General features: G+C 46.0%; 2 protein-coding genes across 10 annotated transcripts in view; one reads left to right on the forward strand and one right to left on the reverse strand.

Annotated features, from left to right (window-relative positions):
• Positions 1–21133, reverse strand: part of LOC111253430 (uncharacterized) — a 440857-nt gene that overhangs the window by 340128 nt on the left and 79596 nt on the right. The window lies entirely within an intron of this gene.
• Positions 1–21133, forward strand: part of LOC111253425 (RNA-binding protein Musashi homolog Rbp6-like) — a 317203-nt gene that overhangs the window by 241831 nt on the left and 54239 nt on the right. The gene's annotated exons all lie outside the window — the stretch shown is intronic.

A 21133-nucleotide genomic window follows, 5' to 3' on the forward strand; every position in this document is an offset into this window, starting at 1 on the left:
AGGCCCAACCAGACTGCGATAAAGGCCAAAAGTCCTTCCTTGCTGCTGCTTCTACCTTTTAACGGCAAGTTCGGTCTTATCGCGCCACGGCTAGTTGAGACCATTGAGGCGTGTTTGAACCGTCATAGTGCAGGCGTACTTATCGCAGCTCGTCATTAGCCGCAACCTAGGTTGCGGATTGAAGATGCAGACCTGGAAGGAACTAAAGGCGGGTGTCCTAAATAGCATTGAAGAAAAGCAGCTCAGTGCAGCAAGCTCGGGAGCTTGAGTAGTTTAGAAGCCAGTGGCGGTAGATGTAAGCTTCATGGAGCGGTTCGGGATAACTTTAGGCGCAATTTTCGTAAAGAACGTAGTTGTGTTGCGATAGAACAGTGCCGTAAGTAACGTTGGCAGCGGACGCTATGATAAGACTTCTCCCTTTTCCTCATCGCTCTGGACTCTGGAGACTGAAAGTTGCGGGGAACTGATTTCTCGCTTGGCCTAGTAGATCGGTGGAATTTCCTGGGTGTTTCACGCGAGGGATGGCGTTAAATGTCAGTGAGCCTTGCACGATATAACTCACATAATGAACTGCGAAGATCGATGTTATAACCTGCGTGGATAAGGCGCCTTTCAAGCAAGAGATAGAATCGTATATACGCCAATTTTCTCGGACGTCTGAATCTTTCGGACATGTCTACGCCATATATGTCCAGGCCTCGCTGGCACTGACTGACTGGTTCCTAGTTCTTGACTGGGAATACGTTAAACTCCGCTAGACGTAAGCAGTAAATGATTGCCACCAACAAATTACTTGTTACATTTCAAGGCAAATCCAGACAAAGAATGTTTAGGTCAACTATATTGCTATACCGCGCCTTACTGTATAGGAAGTCAAAGCTGACGTTGAATGACAGGTACACATTGCGACCACCTTACATTAGCCACTGCTATTGTCGCTAAAATGTCAACACGAACAGCATCTGTATGTGGAGAATAGACTACCATCTATTCTCCATATACGTACTACTATCTAAATATTGATGAACATTGTGCCGCTTGACGAAAGAAGCAAAGCCGGTCGGCCTTGTACATCTTCAACATTACTTTACGTCAGCGGAAATTTATCGTTTGCCCGTTACCTGTGGCCGACAAGCGAAGTGACGTGCTTAGTTTTCTTGGATGTGTACATATTGTATCTTTTTCAGAAGGCTCACTGTGCTGGTGCTTTATACGGAAAAGTAAAAACGTTTAGAGAACGGGGGCTTTGCAAACGGTAGGAACATTTTCCACCGCTTCGCCCTAAGTCAATGAAGCGTTTGCTGCTCGGAGCGACTTATCGTTTCCTCACTGTGTGGACCAAGTCCGATCCTCCGGAGAAACGTCCATTCTGACATTAAGTCGTGAGCAAACAACGGACACGGAGCACATTTTGTCGTCGCATCGCAGACGTCCTTTTCCTAAGCTGCGGGAGTCACTAGCTTTGTCCTCTGAGCGCTGGTCTCCATAAATCTCTCCCCCCGTTTTAGGCCGCCTGAGAACGCTACGTTCTCTTGACCTGCGCTGATGCTGTTGTCGTGGTTGTTGCTATCATCGGTGCTCACGTCGGCCATTCCAACCACCCGATTGTCTTCATGCCGCCCACCTATCGCATAGTCAGCTTTAATCGTTGATGGTCACCTAGCTGCACCAGTCTATCTTTCGGCCGCCGGTGCAAGCGAAATATTCGCTCTGTCTCTCTCGTTACTTCACTTCTACGACGATTAAAGCACCGGCGGCAGCAGCAGCAGCAGCAACAGCAACACAATGTATGATACTAACAACACCTACTATTACGGCTATTAGCTCTTCTACAACAAATCTTGTTCATGCCGGTGCACTGCGATTACGAGTCGAGGTAGCGACGCCAACAGAAGCCAGCACTCAGCCAGGCAATGGAAGTAAGCGGTAGTGGTAAGTCGCAACGCTTTTTTCTACAATCAACCTTATCCCCTTTTTCCAACGCAAGAAAAGCCATTTGCCTCTCTTCCTCACCACTGTGCGCTTCGTCCCTTGTATACCGCGGTTCATTTTCTGATCCCTATAGATGCCCGGGTCCAAAGTCTCGATAAAACGAACTCCATGGATGCGCAGACACGGGGAAAAGATTACGAAGGAAATTAGCGAGAATTAGTTACTCTTAGTCTTCGTTGTTGATATGAGTTGCCGTTGTTTAAGTCGGCCGTTGTCATCTAGTGTACGTATTGCAACGGTAGAGGCAGTGGTGGTGGCAGAAGCAAATACACCAAAGTCATTCTGGGTGGTCAAAGAATAGCAGTTAGTAAGCAGCAGACGACGAGGCGAACAAGGTACCTCTCGACTCTCGGCTGTTGGTTCGTTTCATTGCTCTCGACATGCAAAGCTGTAGGGGAGTGAAATGCTGCAAAAGATAGAGATACACAGGGAGAGAGTGCGAGCGTGAGAGAGAGAGAGAGAGAGAGAGAGAGAAAGCCGAGATGAGAGATCCGAAAAAAAAAAGAGGAGAAGGAAGAGGAAAAAAGACTACACCACAAGCACAAAGGAAGTACAAAGCAGGCGCTCGACTCGTAGCACACATCAGTTTAGAGGGCTCTAAGCTGACTAAGCCAAAGATGGGGAGCTCAAAATTTACCCGACTCATCCCAGCTTTCACTCCTCGAGTAATTCTTCTTTGAGTGCTGATAGCCCGCTCGCTTCTATGAAGGTTCAGCAATGGTTGCGTCGACGGTATGGCTCGTCAGCCCCTCTTCACAGGGCTATTACAAGCTCATGGAAGAACGAAAGCATACACTATGGCAGCACAAACGCTGTTTATATTCTTTACACGGCGAGAAAGGCCTGCTACGTGGGTCGTTAGTTGTTACTCCCGTTTTGGCTCCTCTCAGCCGAACCCATTCCCGTTTGTCCCGCGCCCCCTTGATGACAAGGCTACGTCTAGGTACGTAAACGTGAATGGATTCGCGCGGGTCATGTGGTTGCTACATGCAGGCTCATGTACATAGACGAAGATACTCGGGTCGACACCGTAGCGGCGTAACTTGCTACATTAAAGAAAGTATGAAAAGAAAGGAAAAGTGATCAGAGTGCCAAGCTTAAATAGCAATTGCCCGCCGTTCTTAGGCGGTATGTAGATTCTGCCTGAAGAACAGTATCCGCAATAGCTAGTGGGACGCTTGAGAGAGAACTCATTTTTTAGCAGATCATAAATTATGGGTGGATAGCTCTTTTGATTGGGCGTAATATCCTGTTAATCCGTAATATCCTGTATATTTTAAAAAATGTTAAATATTACTCTTTTTTCAATTCGCAAAACCAATAATGCTGTAGAGCAAGAGGGCAAAGTTGAAGTGTTCCGAACATTGAGGAATCTATATATATGTATATAATAATTTAAATGGTATATATATATATATATATATATATAGGGTGTTCGAAAAAAATCTATATACCATTTAAGTTATTATTATATATAATTAATATTTGAAGTATTCAAAAAATACATAGCTCTTTTACCACAAAATTAGTACCGCTTGAGGCAAGGAACATTTATGCGGCGCAAACGAATTTATCCTTAAGGTATTGTTAAAAGAACGCATTGGCGTCAAGTCGCGGGAGTGGGCAGGGTTAGTCTATTAGAGCTCCAATTGCGTTAGATCCAATTACGTTACGAAATTTGAATTTAACTTCATTGCTTCATATAGTGGGTCGCAAGAGCTTTGTTAACATTTTTTTTCAAGCATTATCCGCAAACGTGGGTACTTTTTCTAGCCTGGTAAAGTTGATACACAGAACGTTGTCTGTGAACGTTTGCTTCACACGAAGTTAATTGTAAGTCCCGCAGCCAGATCTCTCTACTATATTTTTATACTACGCGCTGCATTGTAAATAAAATTTTCTTTTCTCAAGGTTCATCTTGAAAAAAAAAGACGAAGAATTTTGGCTCGTGAAACAGTTATATATATTATTTTAGACATTCTATATATTTGTGCAAATTTGTAAAATATCGTCACATGCATCGGAAGCTGAAGATGTTATCGGATTTAGCAAGTGTTCGCACTATGTCTTATGTGTAATCTATTTCTATGAATATATACTACCCTGCTGTACTTTGGACGAGTATCAAAGACTTCAGAACGCTTTTGTTTAGATCTACACTACATCGCATATTCGTCCACTAAACCAGATCAATCAGGAATTGGGAACTTTATAGCAAGTGTAGTAGACAATGAAGATTTATGAAAACTTCTACCCGCCTGCGTTCTGCCCATGTACTCAAATGTGATCTGACTTTACTGATCGTAAAAGAAGCGCGTCTTTCGATAATGGTACTGGTTTCACTGTGATTTTTTTGTGACATTTAGAATTTGTTGTCAGCTTCCATGTAGCAGCAGTATCTTCGATCTTGCTACATTCGCTGTCCGTATGACTGGACATAGGCAATAGTGCTTGTTCAAACAAGTTGACAGTTTACTAAAGTTTTCTAATAATGTCCGCATTCTTCGCTACCATTGGTGACGTTCAAGTCGTCTGCGAATCAACTTACGTAACGGCCGTCTACAGTCCGCTGCACAGCGACACGATCCTGACAATTGAGCGGCAAATAAAGTAAGAGACCACTGTCAAGTTCATTGCTAATTTACTGAGAGGTATCGGCAAACCTCATCTTTGTTGTGGCTTTGAATTGTTCAATTAGTTCATATAATATTGTACAAAGCCTGACTGCATCGGTCAATCGATGTGAACTTTCGAAACCGTGTGCTCGCTCTCCGTTTTAGCACCGTCACCTTGTGCACAGTGATGAAACGGTTCCAAAATGATTGAGCTGGAATAGTACTGTAATAACATTTGAGTTGAGGAACAGAGGCGACGCTCTGCAGTTAGTGCGGTGGCTGGATGAATCACCATCTCGGCGAGCTTTCTGCGGAGGGCGATCTGCTTGCGGCACATGCTCTCACGCAGATACTCCCACGTACACACATACAGGCACAGACTGACATCTGCAGACGGGTACAAGTTCGCACACAAACGAGAACTGTGGAAGGGAGGACCCCAACAAGCTTGACGGATATGGGGCGAATCCGACAGCGCTCAGTTTCCCATTACCTTGCTTTCCGCCAATGGTTCAGCAGTAGCGACGTTGACAATCCCAACAATGGTGGCCATGGCCCTTCGAGGCGAAGCTGAGCTTGATTCGACTCGAGCCGGACAGAGATCCAGAGCCGGTCGCTCCTTTCCCTCGGCCCTTCCCCACTTAGGCCGGCCAGGAAGGCACACTTACCCAAAATTTCCCCAAAGATACCCCCATTTCCTCTCCTGTCTCTTACCCAACATCATCGGCACAGCAGGCACCCCCGTGTCGTATCGCCCACCTCCGTTATCCTAAATGACTCCGTCGAGGATTCACATTAACGCCTCCCATTGACGTAGCAGCAGCTCGCCCCTACAGCTCATTCCCCAGTAGACCCTACTCTGTTTTGTCCTGTCGTCCATTGCTTTCCGCTGGTTCGCAACGTTGTTGGGATGACCGGAGCGTTCTGTGTTTCTCCCATCAGTTCTAGCCTGTTGTCGAGAGAAGAGCTGGTGTCATTGCTGCCTCCGCAACTGCTCCTACAACGAGGCGAGCGATTACGCCGTCGAACCACCATCAAGATAGTTGTCTGCCGTTCGCTTGATGCCTGCCCAGCTCAGGAAATGCTAGGGAAGACTGAATGAGAAGTGACTGACTGACAATTGGGTAAGTTCGTTTGGATAGGGATGAACAGCATAGAAAGGACCGAGAGACCAGCGGACCAACGATCGGGTATTTCGCCGGCTTACTATTACCACTATTTCTACTGCGGCCCACTTGCCCATGACTTCCCCTTCTTCTCTCAATACTTCGGTATATGTGGAAGTGTCTCGATCCGTTGTCTGTTACTGGTTCGGGTCGAGTCGGTTGCTCAGTCAGTCTCTCTTAGCAGGGCTGGCTGTGCGTAAGTGTTAACGAAGGACTGCGAAAGGGATAATTTGCCCCATAGACCGTTTCCGAGCCACTCTGTTAGTAGTCTAATGCCATCATGCACTAGTCTGCCGTTGACTCCCTTTTACATATATAAACATGCAGTCTGGCAAAGACTCCACAGCCGACAGACATCAAGCCTCATAAGCGCTAGGCTAGCAGGCCAGCGGGGCTCGTCTGGGCGCTTAGACTATCTGGGTGGCGTTTGAAGTCCATCTTCCAACACCCAAATTCGTCTAACAGAACTAACAATGCGGCACCGCTGTTCACGGCGTAGCTGGCAATGGAGGTCGACTACCATTCGGTTTGTTGGCTCCCCGTTCATTGGGATCGTCGCCATGGTTGCTTCCGTCACGGCTGCTGGGTGTTCGGTGAACCGCTTCCGTCGTCGGCGGCTTTGCTGGACAACGAAGGCAACAGCCACTTATACTACACTTCAAGCAGCTGCCCAAATAGTTGCCATGCGGTAGTGTAATGGGACAAATTGAGGCGGGAAGGAGATTTAGAGGCGCAAATAACAGCCGACTACGGTCTTTTCGGCTGATACTACTTTCTATCATTGACCACCATTTTGTCGTTGTTGTCGTCAGAGAAAGTGAAGCAGAATCCGGCCAGTCAGCTAATCTACCGATACTGCTTTAAAAAAGCAAGACGGGGCCGTAAAGAAAAGCCGTACCGCAAGGGCGAAGCAAAAAGTACACGGAAGATCTGTTGCCTCGAAGGATACGTATAGGGGCTCGATATAGAGGAAGAACTAGAAGAGAATGAAGTTTGCTGGTTTGGTCAATGGGCCTTGTCGCTACTAATGACTCGTACGAAACATGGCGTTTCGTTAGCCTCAAATGGTGAAAAATGATAGATAAATGATGAGAAATGCAGTTGTTATATGGTGCGAATTTGGTGTTTACCATCGGCACATGAGCACGGTACATACTCCCTGTAGATATGTGCGCACAACATGATACATGTTAAATCGGTAATTTGTACAATTCTCAGGTCGAATGTATTGAAAACACATTTTACCGCATAGTTTACAAATCTAAAATATCAATAATGGTGTCATATATTGTAGGTGTTAGGATGAGCAGTTTCCATCTGGCAGTAAACGTTCTATGATGCATTGTTACGTATTATTCCTAAACAAGTATTCCAGACATATTATCAAATGGTCGTCAGTGTAATCTGGCTGCAAAAACAACAATACAGATATAAATAGCAATAAGGTACACATATATATACCATGAAGATAACAATGATAATACAGTATTTGCATCTTCGGTTTCCCAACTATACTGATGGGTCGGCCCATTTGGCTTTCGCCATTCGTATAGCATTGCTATGCTGAGTGTTGCGTAAATTCGTGTTCATCTTATGATTTCATTGATGCCTCTGTCCTGACTTCAGCTAAATGCAGGAATATTATAAAGACGAACACGGAGCAGACGACGCAAAGGTCGTGAAACGTGTTGTCTTCAAAGCAGCTCGAAGTTGCTGTTCCGAAATTCGAAAGCACGGCCATCCTATTATTTTAAAGCAATAGAGCAGCAGAAGGTGCTAAAATAGAGTGAGGTCTTGATGACCTTGCTTACGAACTCAGTCAGACAGTCGCTCAAGTTAAATTGGCTATAATTTAGTCTCCGAGAGCCAAATTGGGGACAGTGGAGCAAAAGAATACGCATTTGTCGTCGTCTACTCGCGAGCCATGCCCTTGATTTTTCCGTTCGACCGTTGCCACCGCTGCCAATTGGAACACACACAGACAACCCTGTACTACCGTTCATTACCTAACCCATTTTCTCGTTCAGTGAACCAGCAACCCTTTTGATTGCGATCCTATCGCAGGACCATTTCTCCCACCCAGTCCGGATTTTTCCCTCTCGCTACAACTGCCAAGAAAGAGCTGCCTAGATCAGAACGGTGGTTCCTGATTTCTCCTAACCGGTTACAGCCGACTCCAATACTTCGTCTCTTCCTCGTTCCATGTACTCGTTGTCATTGGATTCGATCCAAATCGCCGCGCGGTATCCAAGGCGTATCGGCAGGTACGCGATGGCGGTACACCGGTGAGCATCCACGAATCCTGACAAAAGTACAACTGCTTTCCATCGTCCTGTAACCGGAAAACAAATAGGATATTCTTTCCTACTATGATAATTTAATGCATGTTTAGAAGCTAGCTGCCTGATTTCACATCGTATCGGTTGAAGCCGTAGCTGATACTGCGGGTTCGTCCTGCCGAGCGACCTGTGGAAGGACAATGAAATGTGCAAGAGGCGAGATGACACGGCAGCCAAAACAACGGTGATCGCACCGACCACAACTTATGTATGCGTACGTAAGAGCATTACGCTAGTTACGATTACCAAGTCTATCTACTGTAGAGCTTTCTCGCTATAATAATAATAACAACAGTGGTGCTCGATGGTGTAATATGTGTGTGCCCATTTATCGTGGTTGTGTCTGTTCATCAATCCGTCTGTTCTGGCTGACTATTGCCATGCATGAATTGTGAAAAAACTAGGTTATAGAATGTAGTAATGTTGGGACGACAGCTGTAGCGACCCACGGCAAACAACAGTGTTACCACCAGCGGTGCCCCCCAACCCCCAAAAGCAGACCAAAAGGAGATTCGTATCCTAACGTTGGCAAACTTGTGTTGGACCATTGCTTTTTAGTGGCAACTGGTGAACATTGAATTTGACAATTTCACTATGCCAGTCTGCTAAAAGGAAAACACGAATAGTGGCAGCCTTGCACAGCAGTGAGAGCAGCATAAGTAGTTGTAAAGCTGGTTGGTAGCATCGGTGCCGGGGCTATGGACTGGGGTACAAAAAAACCGTCCAGGGGTGTTGGAGTGGAAAAGTGTAGCGAAGCCAAATGTGATGGCACGGTGACTAGCCCAGCGAAGCTGGCCAAACAGGTGGCAAGCATCCGACTGGTGGCAACCAAAACGACCCCACACCTCCGACTTCACGTTTCTCATCCCCTTAGCACCCCCGTCCTGTTTGCTGGCGCATATGATAGAAGGGCATCGCAAAAGCCCTGTGAAGGCTTACTTCCAGAAGTAACAACATTAGTAATCGCGGTAGCACAATGTACGGAGCGGCTATTCTTACAGCTCACCCCCTGGTTCTAACGGCCCCGAAAAAAAAACTAGACTCGCTGCAGAAAAGAACTGCCCAGGCTGGCGCTAGAGCAGCTGACAACCGGGAAACACTCGATATTTCTTCGTTTACTTTAGGTTGAAGGAAGTGGCCCGAACTCACTGAACCCAGCAGTGCCCAAGCTGCGGCCATCGGCCCCTCTGCCGATAGCGTTGGCTTACTCCGAGGTCGCTTTGGGTTGCTTGCTCGGTCTGGTAACAGCAACGGCGGTGACCGTTAAGGCGCTATTGTTTTTCGGCGTCTTTTCTCAACAACCACTACCAAGACGACAACAACGGACAGTTTTCAAAAGAACCGCCGGCTTCTTTTTTTCAACCATCTGCAACACACGCGGCAACTGCGCAAGCTGCTGTTGGCTGTGGGATGTGGCTAGCCGTTGTCCAATACACAACGAACCGCGGCATTTTATAACCGTCACAAGTATTTTCTTTTTTTTTTTTTAGATATATTTATCCATGTTTTTCAACCTGGACGCTTTATTTTTCTTCGTTTAGCTCACGTCCAAACGCCGAAAACAGTTACAAGTCGACTTCGACATTACGAATATCGAGTACGCAGCTATTGAACTTACGCTATATCAATACTGTGCAAACTTTTGCTTTCATTTTTCACGATCACGAGATGGCTGACGGTGACTTAATCCTCATTTCATTTTAAAACTACAAGGTAAACTTCTACAAGATGTGCATGAAATCTATGACACAGATACACATGCGGATGTGACGTTATTTCCTCACGGCGACATGAGTACCGCTGTTATATTAAATAGTTCATTATCCTTAGGAGTGCTTGGACTTCGGGTAACCTTAGGACCTTCATGGCAAAAATCGATTCAAGACTGTTCTTCACATATATCTACCTACTTTTGCTAATCCTGTTTCTGTAATTAGGCGCCTTACTCGCTGAAGTCAGCTGCCATTGCGGGACCGGAAGAAAAAATAAAACACACTGTAGCATTTGCCACCCATGAATCTGCTAGCGCTGTACTTAAGACGAAAGCCCTCGTACACATGGTTATTGCATGTGTATATAGCGGCCGGGGCAGTTACACCCCCCTTTTTTTCATTTCATTATTTCCTCTTTCCTCAACCTCTCCGGCTTTAGTTAGTCACTCTCGATTTTCTTGGTCGCAGAATACGCTTGTGTGTATACATGGGAGTAATGTGGTCTAGCACATGCTCTTCTTGGCCTGCCTTTGTTGGTCCGGTTCGTCGGTCCAGCCAGGACAGCGTGCACTAGAAGTTGTTTTTGATCCTGACTGTTATGGCAGATGAGGCTTCCCGCGTCCTACAGCGGCTGCCTTGACTGGGACCTCTGCCGCTGCCATCACTACAGCACCGAATCTGTTGCCCTACAAACCTCCTAAGTTCGTTTTCTTTCCCGGTTACAAATCCTGTTTCCTATAGCATCTAGTTGGCAGGAACAGCAGCTTTTTAGCTAACGTTGTCATCGGCTTCGAAACGTCGAGGCGGTTGGCCGACCAGCTGTCGTTGGCTTAGTTGTTTTCCAATACAACCGCGCGTCTCACCTCTCGTCTGTCCGTTGACTCCCTTTTCTCCATAGGGATTGGCTCTATTCCCTGTTACTTACTCACTAGATGCCAGCAACAGCAACATCAGCCAGCTGAAGTCCTACCTGCCCCCCACATCCAACGTAGCTGAAGCTTGCCTACAGGCTGGCTGGTCAGCAAAGTAACCGCTTACCAGTATCCTTACTTCTGCGTGTGTTCTTTCTTCCCGGTAACGTATTGCTTCTGACGCTGCTCTAACGGCCAACACTATTCCATTGGCTTCTACGGCTGTGGCCTACCTTCATACCTTCCGACGCTGCCATTACTACTACGGCTACTAGGACTGTTACAAGCGGAGTGTTCAGAAGCAGCTCAAGTCTAGTCCTAGTAGTGGTAGTAGTAATGATGGCATCGCAAGGTATGGAGGTAAGTAATAAGGCAGTCCCGGCCCTGTCGTAACTGCAGGCAACATTTTGCATCACCGTATAGAAAGCGAAGCCCGATTGGTATACCAGCTACGGTGATGGTGGCTATAGGTTGCTACTACAACTGCTCTCTCGATGTGCTGCTGTGGTTTGGTCGGCTACAAGATCCGGGGTCTGTAAACCAGAGAGAGTAATAGTATTGGTAAAAAGGGTGGCAGCGGTGCCGTAGGATCCAGTAACGTGCACATGAAGACGTGCTGTGGCAACAGCAATAGCGGCGTAGTCGGTTGTCCGAGCGGGTCGTTGCCGATTCCCCTGTCGCTGTCGATCAGGAAAACGGACGGACGTTAGAAGGCTGGGGAAAATAGCGCCAAGGGTGAGGCACAGGCACCACTGAATTTGCTGGAATTCGGGATTCGGTTTAGGTCTAAGCTGCTGGCGAGCTGGCTGCTGGAAGTGTAGCAATCTTGCAGTAGCAGCAATAGCAGCTCAAGCAGGCAGGAAAGACAGGAAAACATCGTTTCCGGTTGGGGGCTGATCCTTCTTCTGCCCCCCTCGACCATCCACCTCTCACTAACACCATCCAGCCATCCGACTATCCTGGCATGGCCGGCCAGCCGAAGCTACCGATCAATACTTTAAAGGACCTAGAAGTGCATTACGAAGAAATAGCAGAAAAAGAGAACGAAAGAAGGAGGGGAAGGGGGATAAGGGAGAGGAATGAAGAGTCAACGAGAGAGAGAGAGAAAGAGAGAGAGAGAGAGAGAGAACGGTAACGGACGAGACACCCACATTCTGCAGTAACCCAAACCGCTTCCACTACAGAGTCTCAACTAGCTTGGCCCAGCTGCCGCCTTCACGTCGTCGTGTTCCCATAACGGAAAAGAGAAGAGGTCCTGTCATCCGTCTCGTATTTGCCTCCCGCTTCGCCCCGATCCGACCCCTAGCAAAAGCCTCCCCTGCCACGATTTTTCTTGCCTCGTTCGTGTAGATTCTGCCAGCCTGCTTCAGTTCCGTCCTCCATTGGCGTCCCCATCCGGCACCATTTGTCCCATAGTTGCTGTTTGTTTCTCTCTAAAATAGTGTTCGCTTTACTCGTCCGTTATTCGCTCTGCCTTTGGTATCGCTTCTTCTGCTGCTTTTAGGATAGCGGCGTCAGCGCCCGCTGGTGGAAAGGATGCCACATATCAACCGTTCGCAACGTCGCAGCCGGTGCGGGCTTGAGTTCCGACATCACTGGCTCCAGCCAATTCGACGATCCAACGGTCCATAAGCTGGCTACCAGCAAGCGGCACATGACGTTGCTTGCTTACTTAGAAGTCGTAAGAAAAGTGCGTATAGACAGATGGCAGTCCAGCTGGCCAGCCATACAGATACATGAAAGGCAGGTCGTGGCACATCATTAATAAATGAGAATTCAGGAAGCACCGCTATTTTTTGCTGTTGTCCTCTTTTTTGAAAAAAGATAATAAACTGTATTGTATGCAAAAATTGACTATTGCACGCAGAATTCAAGTGCTGGCGGCGGCAGGCAGGCCAACAAGCTAAGTTCTTTGTTTGGTTCCGGCGCCACCGAGAAGCTAGGTAGTTTAAATGTGTTCCATTTGAGCATTATCCTATTGTAAATTCGCTGTTTTTATGCACACGTGCATACCTGTAAGCGGCGATCAATGCTTAGTACAATACTTACGTACAACGAAAAAGCGATCGTTGTGCGGCACCGTATAAAGTATGTCAGCAGACCAACTGGTTGGCAAGTTTGCTAACAACATACAGCTATGTTTGCTACGTAATATCAAGATTAGTGGAGCTTTTCTTTTCGGGTAGTGAGCAAATTCATGTAATTCGCTGAAATTTCTTTGCAAGAGGGTTCCATTTGTACAAATATTGTTCGCCATATAATAGTTTCATATTGGCATGCTGACATTTGCATTATACGATTCATTTAAATAAAATAGTAATAATATCTACGAGAAACGCTTACGGAGTGCGTAAGCGGGTTTATTCTCTGTACCACAATCGAGATATACCTTTTGTCAAGTATGCAGGTGCAACTATGTCATTCGAAATAATTGGTATAAAAATAATCAACCAAACTTATCTATCCAAACTCAGTAAGCTATTCTTTACTTTTCCATCGACAGACAGATCGTTATTTTCATTTAGATGATTGCTATGCCCACGTCAGTTTTCTTTTCTATAACGTGTTCTACCTGCTAAAAAAGCGGCCTGCCTTCCGCGAGCTGAGGGACTCATCCAGTGACCAAACGCGGTAGCGTTCCATATGTTTCGTATTAATTCTCAATTATCTTCTCTGCTGGTTTGCAAGGAGGCATTCTATATCAGCGTGGCCGCTCCTCACGATGTGGCCGGCAGTAATCTACATGCGAATCGGTATCCGCATCAACCGCCAAGGCAATGGAGGCTTATAAGCTCGCAAACACTCACTGCAGAGTAGCAAAGTTGCATGGAGAGGGACGGGGGCCTAGGGGTTGACTGTAGGAAACAGTAGAATGGTCTGAGGTCGGATGGGTAGGGTCAACGCACTCAGCCGGAGCCAACCACCATCACCTGGTAATAGCTAATGGATATTGAATTATATAATGATCAATTTCTTTCTCCTCATCAGTGTGCTAACTCTGTACGCTTTACCTGGGCGGGCCGCCCAATACCCCCAGCTGATCTCGCCGGCTATCCCTGTAGACACTCCCACCCAATCATTCCGTGTGACGGGTGAATCGAGCTGAAACTCCGTATCTTTAACCCTTCTCTCATCTCGTCCATGTGGATCTGGCCAAGTCGGCTAGCATTCAGTTAGCTCGTGTACTTCCGTTCGCTTTTGAACGGTATCCGGCAGGCTGTGGACGAATCGCTTAAAAAAGATTTTTCCGACGAAGCTATGCTAAAATTTCTCGGCTCGGCCAATTCCCTGGCTAGACTGGCACGGTCTACAACACCCCTGTACGCTAACCGCACTCTAATCGACAAACGTCTGCAGATTGGCCACTCACTGTGTATTGTTCGTGTACTTTTCCCATAGCTTCTTTCGGCCTGCCATAGTCCCAGACGTGCCTCATCCCAACAGAAGGGAGACTTTGCTGGCTAAGCAAGGTCCTGTTATCCTATCGAGAAGAGGATCAGGCTTCTGGCATCATCGTTCGCCTCTACAAAACCAATAATAGTTCATGGTAGTCGCTTGATAGGACTGGTACAGGCCTAGCCAGAAGGTAGGCAACGAACTAGCTGTAATCTAGCCTAGTGTCTTGCGGGTACCTTGAAGCAGTTCCCAAGGAGGAGTAAGCTTTGACTTCACGTGGCCGCTTGCTCCTCTTCGGGTCAGCCGAGTTCTGATGATCTCTAGTGCGATCCCTCATACTCCTTGTTATAGACCAACTTCACGGACTCCCGAGCAGAAAAATTGCTTGACTTTTCTCCTTCCACTGTTCTGTTTACTGCAATCGTCTCACTCTAATAATTTCCTAACTATAGCGTGGTGGTATCAGTAGAGTTTCAGCAAAGGAACTAAGGTCGTAAGGTAAAATTCTATCAAAGGTATTCCGAGCAACGATCTTGGTTTGATCGAACTTTATACAACTCGAAACGTTCGAAGTTTGTTATGAACTAGGTGATCTGCGATCTACAAGTTGGTTTTTACTGGAGTGAGGTATTTACTGGAGTAAGTCGTGTACAGACGCCGTCAGGCATTACATTTGTTTATATTACAGAAAGATAACGATCGTGCAAATGCCAGGGTATGCATTTCTTTTGAGTCAAAGTAGGCTATATACATACGGACATATTTTCTATGAAAATTAACGCGACTATAAGAACATAATTCTGACTCTAAGAGTTTACTGAGCGTTGCTTTATGTCTGTTCGTGAAGACAGCTAACAACTTAGTCATTAAGCCTTTGTCATGCAGGACTGAAATGGTAGGTTCTACACGTTGCTCTTCTCGCGTCAATTGCGAGATTTTTTGAGATAATAAGCTAACAATCATTCGATCCTCAACAATCTTCAGTATGTCTCCGATTCTTCCGTGTATCGTTAATAAAGTGACCAAACGGCCCTCCCTGTCTCACATCGTACACTGGGTTGCATGTAAGACCCAGTTGCAGGTACGAAATAGACAAGTTTGCCACTACTGTGGTTGTGGTAGCAATAGCAGAAGCGTACGTTGACCGGATCACGGATCTATCGGTATTAGCATTATTGTTGTTGTGGAGTATTAAAGGGTAGATTAAACCATATCAGCCGCACTTCATACAAATAGAAATGTAGTTTGGCTGTACTAGGCTTAGATCAGACTGTACATCCCTCTTGCGAAGCGGAGTCCCAATTCACTGGTTCAGATTGATATTATGGTAACTTTATGCAAGATAATCTATGTCTATTGGTGATGTCGTCGATTCCCTTTCGAGTGAGACCTGATACTGAATGTATATAAGAGGTGACTGATATATTCGCTGGTATATATATATATGTTAGAAATAGCGTTTTTCCCTGGCTTTGTTAACGAGTCGAGCAAAAAGAAGGCGGACGAAACGGTTGGGCTATGTATATGTGTGTACATTCAAGCAAGTACATCTAGTCAGCACACACATCTTATGGATGATTTCCTAAACTGGCAATAAGCAAGCTCGCTAGGTTGTACGATATATGACTAAACCTTCCAGCAACTTTAACTAATCAGCTCGCAGTCTATTTTACAACTTGAGGTGGCAAAATTACTGCTGATGATTTTTCCAGTTGATCCCCGTCTAGGCACAAGGAGAGAGAAATAATTAAAAATGCATTATCTTAGTCCGTAGTCGAACCTCCAATCAACCCTAGTCGCTACTTTCAACACCAGCATATTAAATACCTCTCCCCGCGGTTCACGCTCGTCCCGCTCTTCTAAACTTTAGCACAGCCGTTCGTTGCGACCATAAAAAAGGACAGGCCTACTACCGTTATTGCCAGATAGGAACCTATCCCGCCCCCCGTTTGTTAACTTGCTCTTCCGTGTTAGTGAACGATTCGTTCGCGAAACAAGTTCCCGTTGAATCGCCAGCTTGTCCTAAGTTGTCATAAGTCACTCAGCTTTCGCATCTGCTTTCCATGTTGTTAATGGCTTCCTTGAAATGCGGCCATTGCTGTGTGACTCTGTTGCCGTTAGCGCCAATGTTGTTACGTCGGCTAACCACCTAGCTAAAAATCCTGGCTTTGACGCCACGTCACGTTTTGCTTTTTTGGCCAACAACGGTAAAAATCTTCCCATTGTAAGCCTTCCGAAAACGATAGCAGAAGACAAAGCTGGAACGAAAGAAATATGTGGGAACGCAACGATAAAGAAAAACGCCAAAGAGAGCAAGCTATCAAGGTAGCTGCACTGTCTGCCGCTATCCCGCGGCGATCAGTGACAATAGCAAAAAAAAGCGAACGCGAGGGCCTGGCAGCTAGGAAGTCTGTCGCAATCTTCCACAGGACCATTTTAAAATTTCACAAGGATCAAACAATGAAAGCAGCACCCGTGTCAACAGCAATGTCGACGCCAACGATGTCAGAAAAACACAAGGGAGTCTACGGTGAAAAACTGAGTTAACGCTGGCCGATACCAGTGGGGACAGACCGTCTGAGCAGCAAGATGAGCTACCGTCTGTATATGTTTGTACCTGGCTTACCTTGAAGCCCTTCTTTCTAGCCTTCCTGCTTTTCGTCTCCGTTGCATCGGGACAAGGCAAAATCCATGTGGCATACCGCAATCGATTCCCAGCCCGTAGACAGGATCATAGCGCAGCGCTATCTGCTTTTTCTAATATTTACTGCTTGCAACTTCTGTTTCATCTTCAATGTTTGCTTGAAGAAACCCCTTCGCTTGAGCTGTTTGCCTTTTTCGATGTTTCATATTTAAGTAGAAGTTGATTTTGATTTTGCCTTTTCCTTTTGCATGTAACCCCCGTCCCCAATTTTGTAGAGACTTCTTATGTTCGCGTAAAGGTCCTTGTTGCTCCGCATTTCTCACTAAGTCCTCACGCGAAATGGTTTAGTGATATTAGACTGTTTAACCGTTCGAGCAAAGGATATCTATATGATTCCTTTTGGGGGTGTCAACTGACAACAGTGACGTTTTTGTTGCAATTTGGTGACGGAATAAAACGAGACTTGCGATATTTTTCCCCGTGTAGAATGTACTAGTTTTATAACACCCCCGTTCTACATTCACCATCAACATTGAAACGGCATTTATCGGTTGTTGGCATAATACTATTACTACTACTACTACTACTGATCACGCTGTCAGGTCTTCGACAGGGAAGACACGCCTTCCTCGTGCAGGTCAAAATGACTTAATTTATTTTCGTCTATTCTTGATACAATGCGCGATTAAGGCTGCTATTGCACTGGCACAATTCATTACCCGACAAACACATATTAAGCAAATCAACCTCTCCTTATCATCGTAATAGCGGCTAAAAACGATGACAGCACCGAAGGCAGCAGTCGACGCTATTTTTCGTACCTATCCGAATTCGCCCGTCTGACGGTTATTCGGTCGGTCGATCGATCGATCGATCCATCGATCGTTCGTTCGCTCATTTCTGCTGATACTTTTCGTAACAGCCCCAACCTTTCGTTGCAGCCAGCGGCAATGCCAGTCAGCAAAGACGTTGCAGTGTGCTACTCTAGCTGGCAGCGTTATTTTAAGTCGGTCGTCACAGTCTCGATTCCATTCCGCTGTCGGAACACTTCGCCGATAGCTGCCCCCGCCAAAGCTGACGCATCAGCCCTAGCTCACTCAACGCCCTTCTATTTTAGGTCCTCGCGAGTTATTTCTGTTTGGATGCCACGCTCTACTGCCGCTCTACAGCGCAGAACTTCGTTACGCGGTAAGACAGAACAGCGGGTATATGCGGTTATGGTAGTAGAATCGGTGCAGCGGATTTCTAGTATATTGCCACAGAAACCCGTGGGCCTCCCCTTCACATTCTCGTTTGCCATCCCGATACAGTTTAATCGTTTGAGTCGGGCTGGGCTACCTTTGACGATGCGGCCATACTCGATCAAACGTTGTGCTGTTGCTACGACTGCTATTTATTGTTGTACCGCCAGTATCGTATCCGCTCTCTGGGCCAATCCCAGCAGTTGATGACGGCCCGCTTTCGTTTAGCTAGTTGATTGGCCCTTCTTGACTGCACAACCGCCTTGAGCCTCGTGAGCTTCGATATAATCCAAAGTTGAGAGAACGACGAAACAAGGAAAAAAATGAGAACGCTGGACGGAAGCAAATAGCGGAGATATATTGATTTTCCCTTTTCTAAAATTAAAAAATCATTTAGGCCCCGTGGTGCAGCCAATGTAGAGATGGCGGTAAGGGCAGTGGTGGTTGACGTGTCAGGGTCTTGCTTTGTGTTTTGGCTGGGGGCTCTATCACTGCTTTGTCGTATTAGTATCAGCCGTATTGGTAACTTTAGGTTGAGTGAGAGCATAGAGCAGTCCGTTGCTCGCCTCTCATTTGCTTTTGAGCAGCCTCGAGCACAATTTTCATCTTTGTCTGAACGTCTGCAAGCCGATTTGACACCCATCAGTGCTGCATGCGGGCTTCAAGTTTGGCCTGTAGGGACCTGCGACGGTCCGGATCTTCTATCTGGGGAACCTGGTAGTTTGTCACAGTGGGAAACTGAGTCGAAAGCAAGAAGCTAAGACCGAGAATAAAAAGGTAAAAGAGGTCCAATATGTCATAAGGGACGTTTGAAAGTTAAACGCGCTGGCTGGCTGAAGCTGGACGAGCAAGAAGGCTCGTGTAAGAGTGTGTAGATGAAGAAGATTTTTGGGAGGCCGTTTATGTCGCTTGGTTACGTCAGTTGCCAATCTTCGCACCGGATAGCGAGCACACATGGACAAAGTGTCTCCGTGCATGAATCCTAACAAACGTCGTACATCTTAACAAAGGCAGGTGTTACCACCAAGTCAGCCTCAAAAGTCAATGCTGAAATAGTTCCTCTCATGATAATAGTGGGGAACAGAGCAAACCTCCACAAGTTCCGTGCGTTTGCTGATCGGTTCATCTGCCTGTTCGGCTGACAAGAATTCTGAAAACTTATAAAGCAGATTGGTAAAACTCTGCAAGATAATAAAGGTTAGCGTCTGCAAAACTAATACAAACGTACTAAAAGGACAACGTGGCCTGGGTGGCTCATGCGTAACTCTTTGAATGCGTTGTCACGATAAGCACGTAGCCATCGTCATTTCAGATTTTAAGGTTGGTAAATCCTCATTATGGCATATTGCTTCTACGCCGTTTCGTAAATCGTTTATTCTTATGTCCAATGATAGCCTTGATGTGCCTTTGATACTTTGTGGTGTAAGGGCCCGCTTATTGTTGATAGGAAACAGCGAATTTTTTTGATGGTGCACGGTCAATCTGACATATTAACTAGAAATGTAAGGCTATATGAGGATGGTAAACAATGCCTGTATGAGTAGCTCTTTAACTATTAGAAAAAGGCGTTTCACTTAAGTTAGCTTGGCTAATTTTGACATTGCTTAACAATACGTTTTAGTTTGAATAATCAGTCACGTAATTAGTCAATTTTTATATTAGCTGCAATAAGCTATAAACCTATTACCGACTGAAAACTCTTTAGCTGACTGCCCTCTCGGCGGCCGCAGACCTCATGGATCACATGTGTCGCTCACATTCACCAACAGTATTAAGCGGCCCATAGAAAACACGAGAGAAAAGGTTTGATCAAAGAAGGTCAAATATCGACACCTTTTTTTTCTTCGCCTTCCTCTGGCCCTTTAAGTTCCACTAATTTGCAGTCTTTATCTATTTTACAAGTACCTATATAGACAAAATAATCTATCGCCAATCTAGTCTAACTCAACTCGGCTACACCTTCCAGCTGTATTGCCCTCGAAAAGTGCGCACTGCGCCGACGCTATTCGCACGCTGCTGCCGCTCAATCCAGTGGCGCTGATCGTGGCGTTTCTAGTGAAAAATATCTTTTGCCCCTATTGTATTTCACTGGTCCACTACTGATGGTGCTGATGCTAGCACTTGCTATGAGCTTCACCTAATCTCGAACGTCCGTTCAGGATGATCGAAGCGATCATAGACGTCGACAGCCTGCCGGCCATTACTCAGTAAAAGTCAATCATCTGCTCTTAAACATCTGTAGTGAGTTACTACCGCCTGTAGAAAACAAGTGGACTGCATAAGGCTGCGGAGAGCCGGTGGACTCATCACACTGTCAGCAGCAAAAGTAATAGGCTGAGATAATATGGGACGCGGATGATGCTGTGTAGACAGCGGGTGGACAGAGCAGACATTTCCGAGTATCTCTTACCAGATATAAGGGATTAAAACCTGTGCATTACAGGTCCGCTACTGCCTATGATTGGAGTTGCTTCTGCCGCTGGTAACAGTTTAACTTAGCGCCATCCGAGCCCCCGGAGCCACTGGGGAACAGGTCGTGCTAGCCCTGACAGCGGCGGCACTTGATCCATGCGGCGAACAATGCCCCTGCGAAAAGATATATGAGCTTCTCCACTTGAAAGTTCGTCTATTAAGTTTACGCAGGCAAACACGCAATATTTTTTCTTGCTAGCACCTCATCATCGAGGATCACTCATCGACCGCAAAAATGAAAGGCGGTGAGATATGTTTGGCTTAAGCCCGACCTTGTTCTGCCCTGCCACGTATTCTGCCGTATCAACTAGCGCCGACGGCATTTATAACTAAAAAGCTAGAGGCCTGTTTGTCATTAAATGAAATATTTTATAACGTAAGATGAGTGCCCAGTTTGGTTGAAGACAAAAAAATCAATGAAGAGATGATAGAGATGCCATTTAGAAATGGAAACTTATTTCAATAAACTGTGGTAGGTATATTTGGCCAGATTTAAACTCAATAAGAAATAAATCACTAAGTGAACACACTACGTAAGCATTTCACACAAGCTACTGCTATTATACATCTTAAAGATTACGACTTTGTATAATCTCTTTTTAACGTTAGTTGCGCGGTTTTCATGGTCTAAGCCTGCACTGTGAT

Source organism: Varroa destructor, unplaced genomic scaffold (genome assembly GCF_002443255.2).
Source record: "Varroa destructor unplaced genomic scaffold, Vdes_3.0 BEIS01000006.1, whole genome shotgun sequence".
In the NCBI taxonomy this organism is placed as follows: Eukaryota; Metazoa; Arthropoda; class Arachnida; order Mesostigmata; family Varroidae; genus Varroa; species Varroa destructor.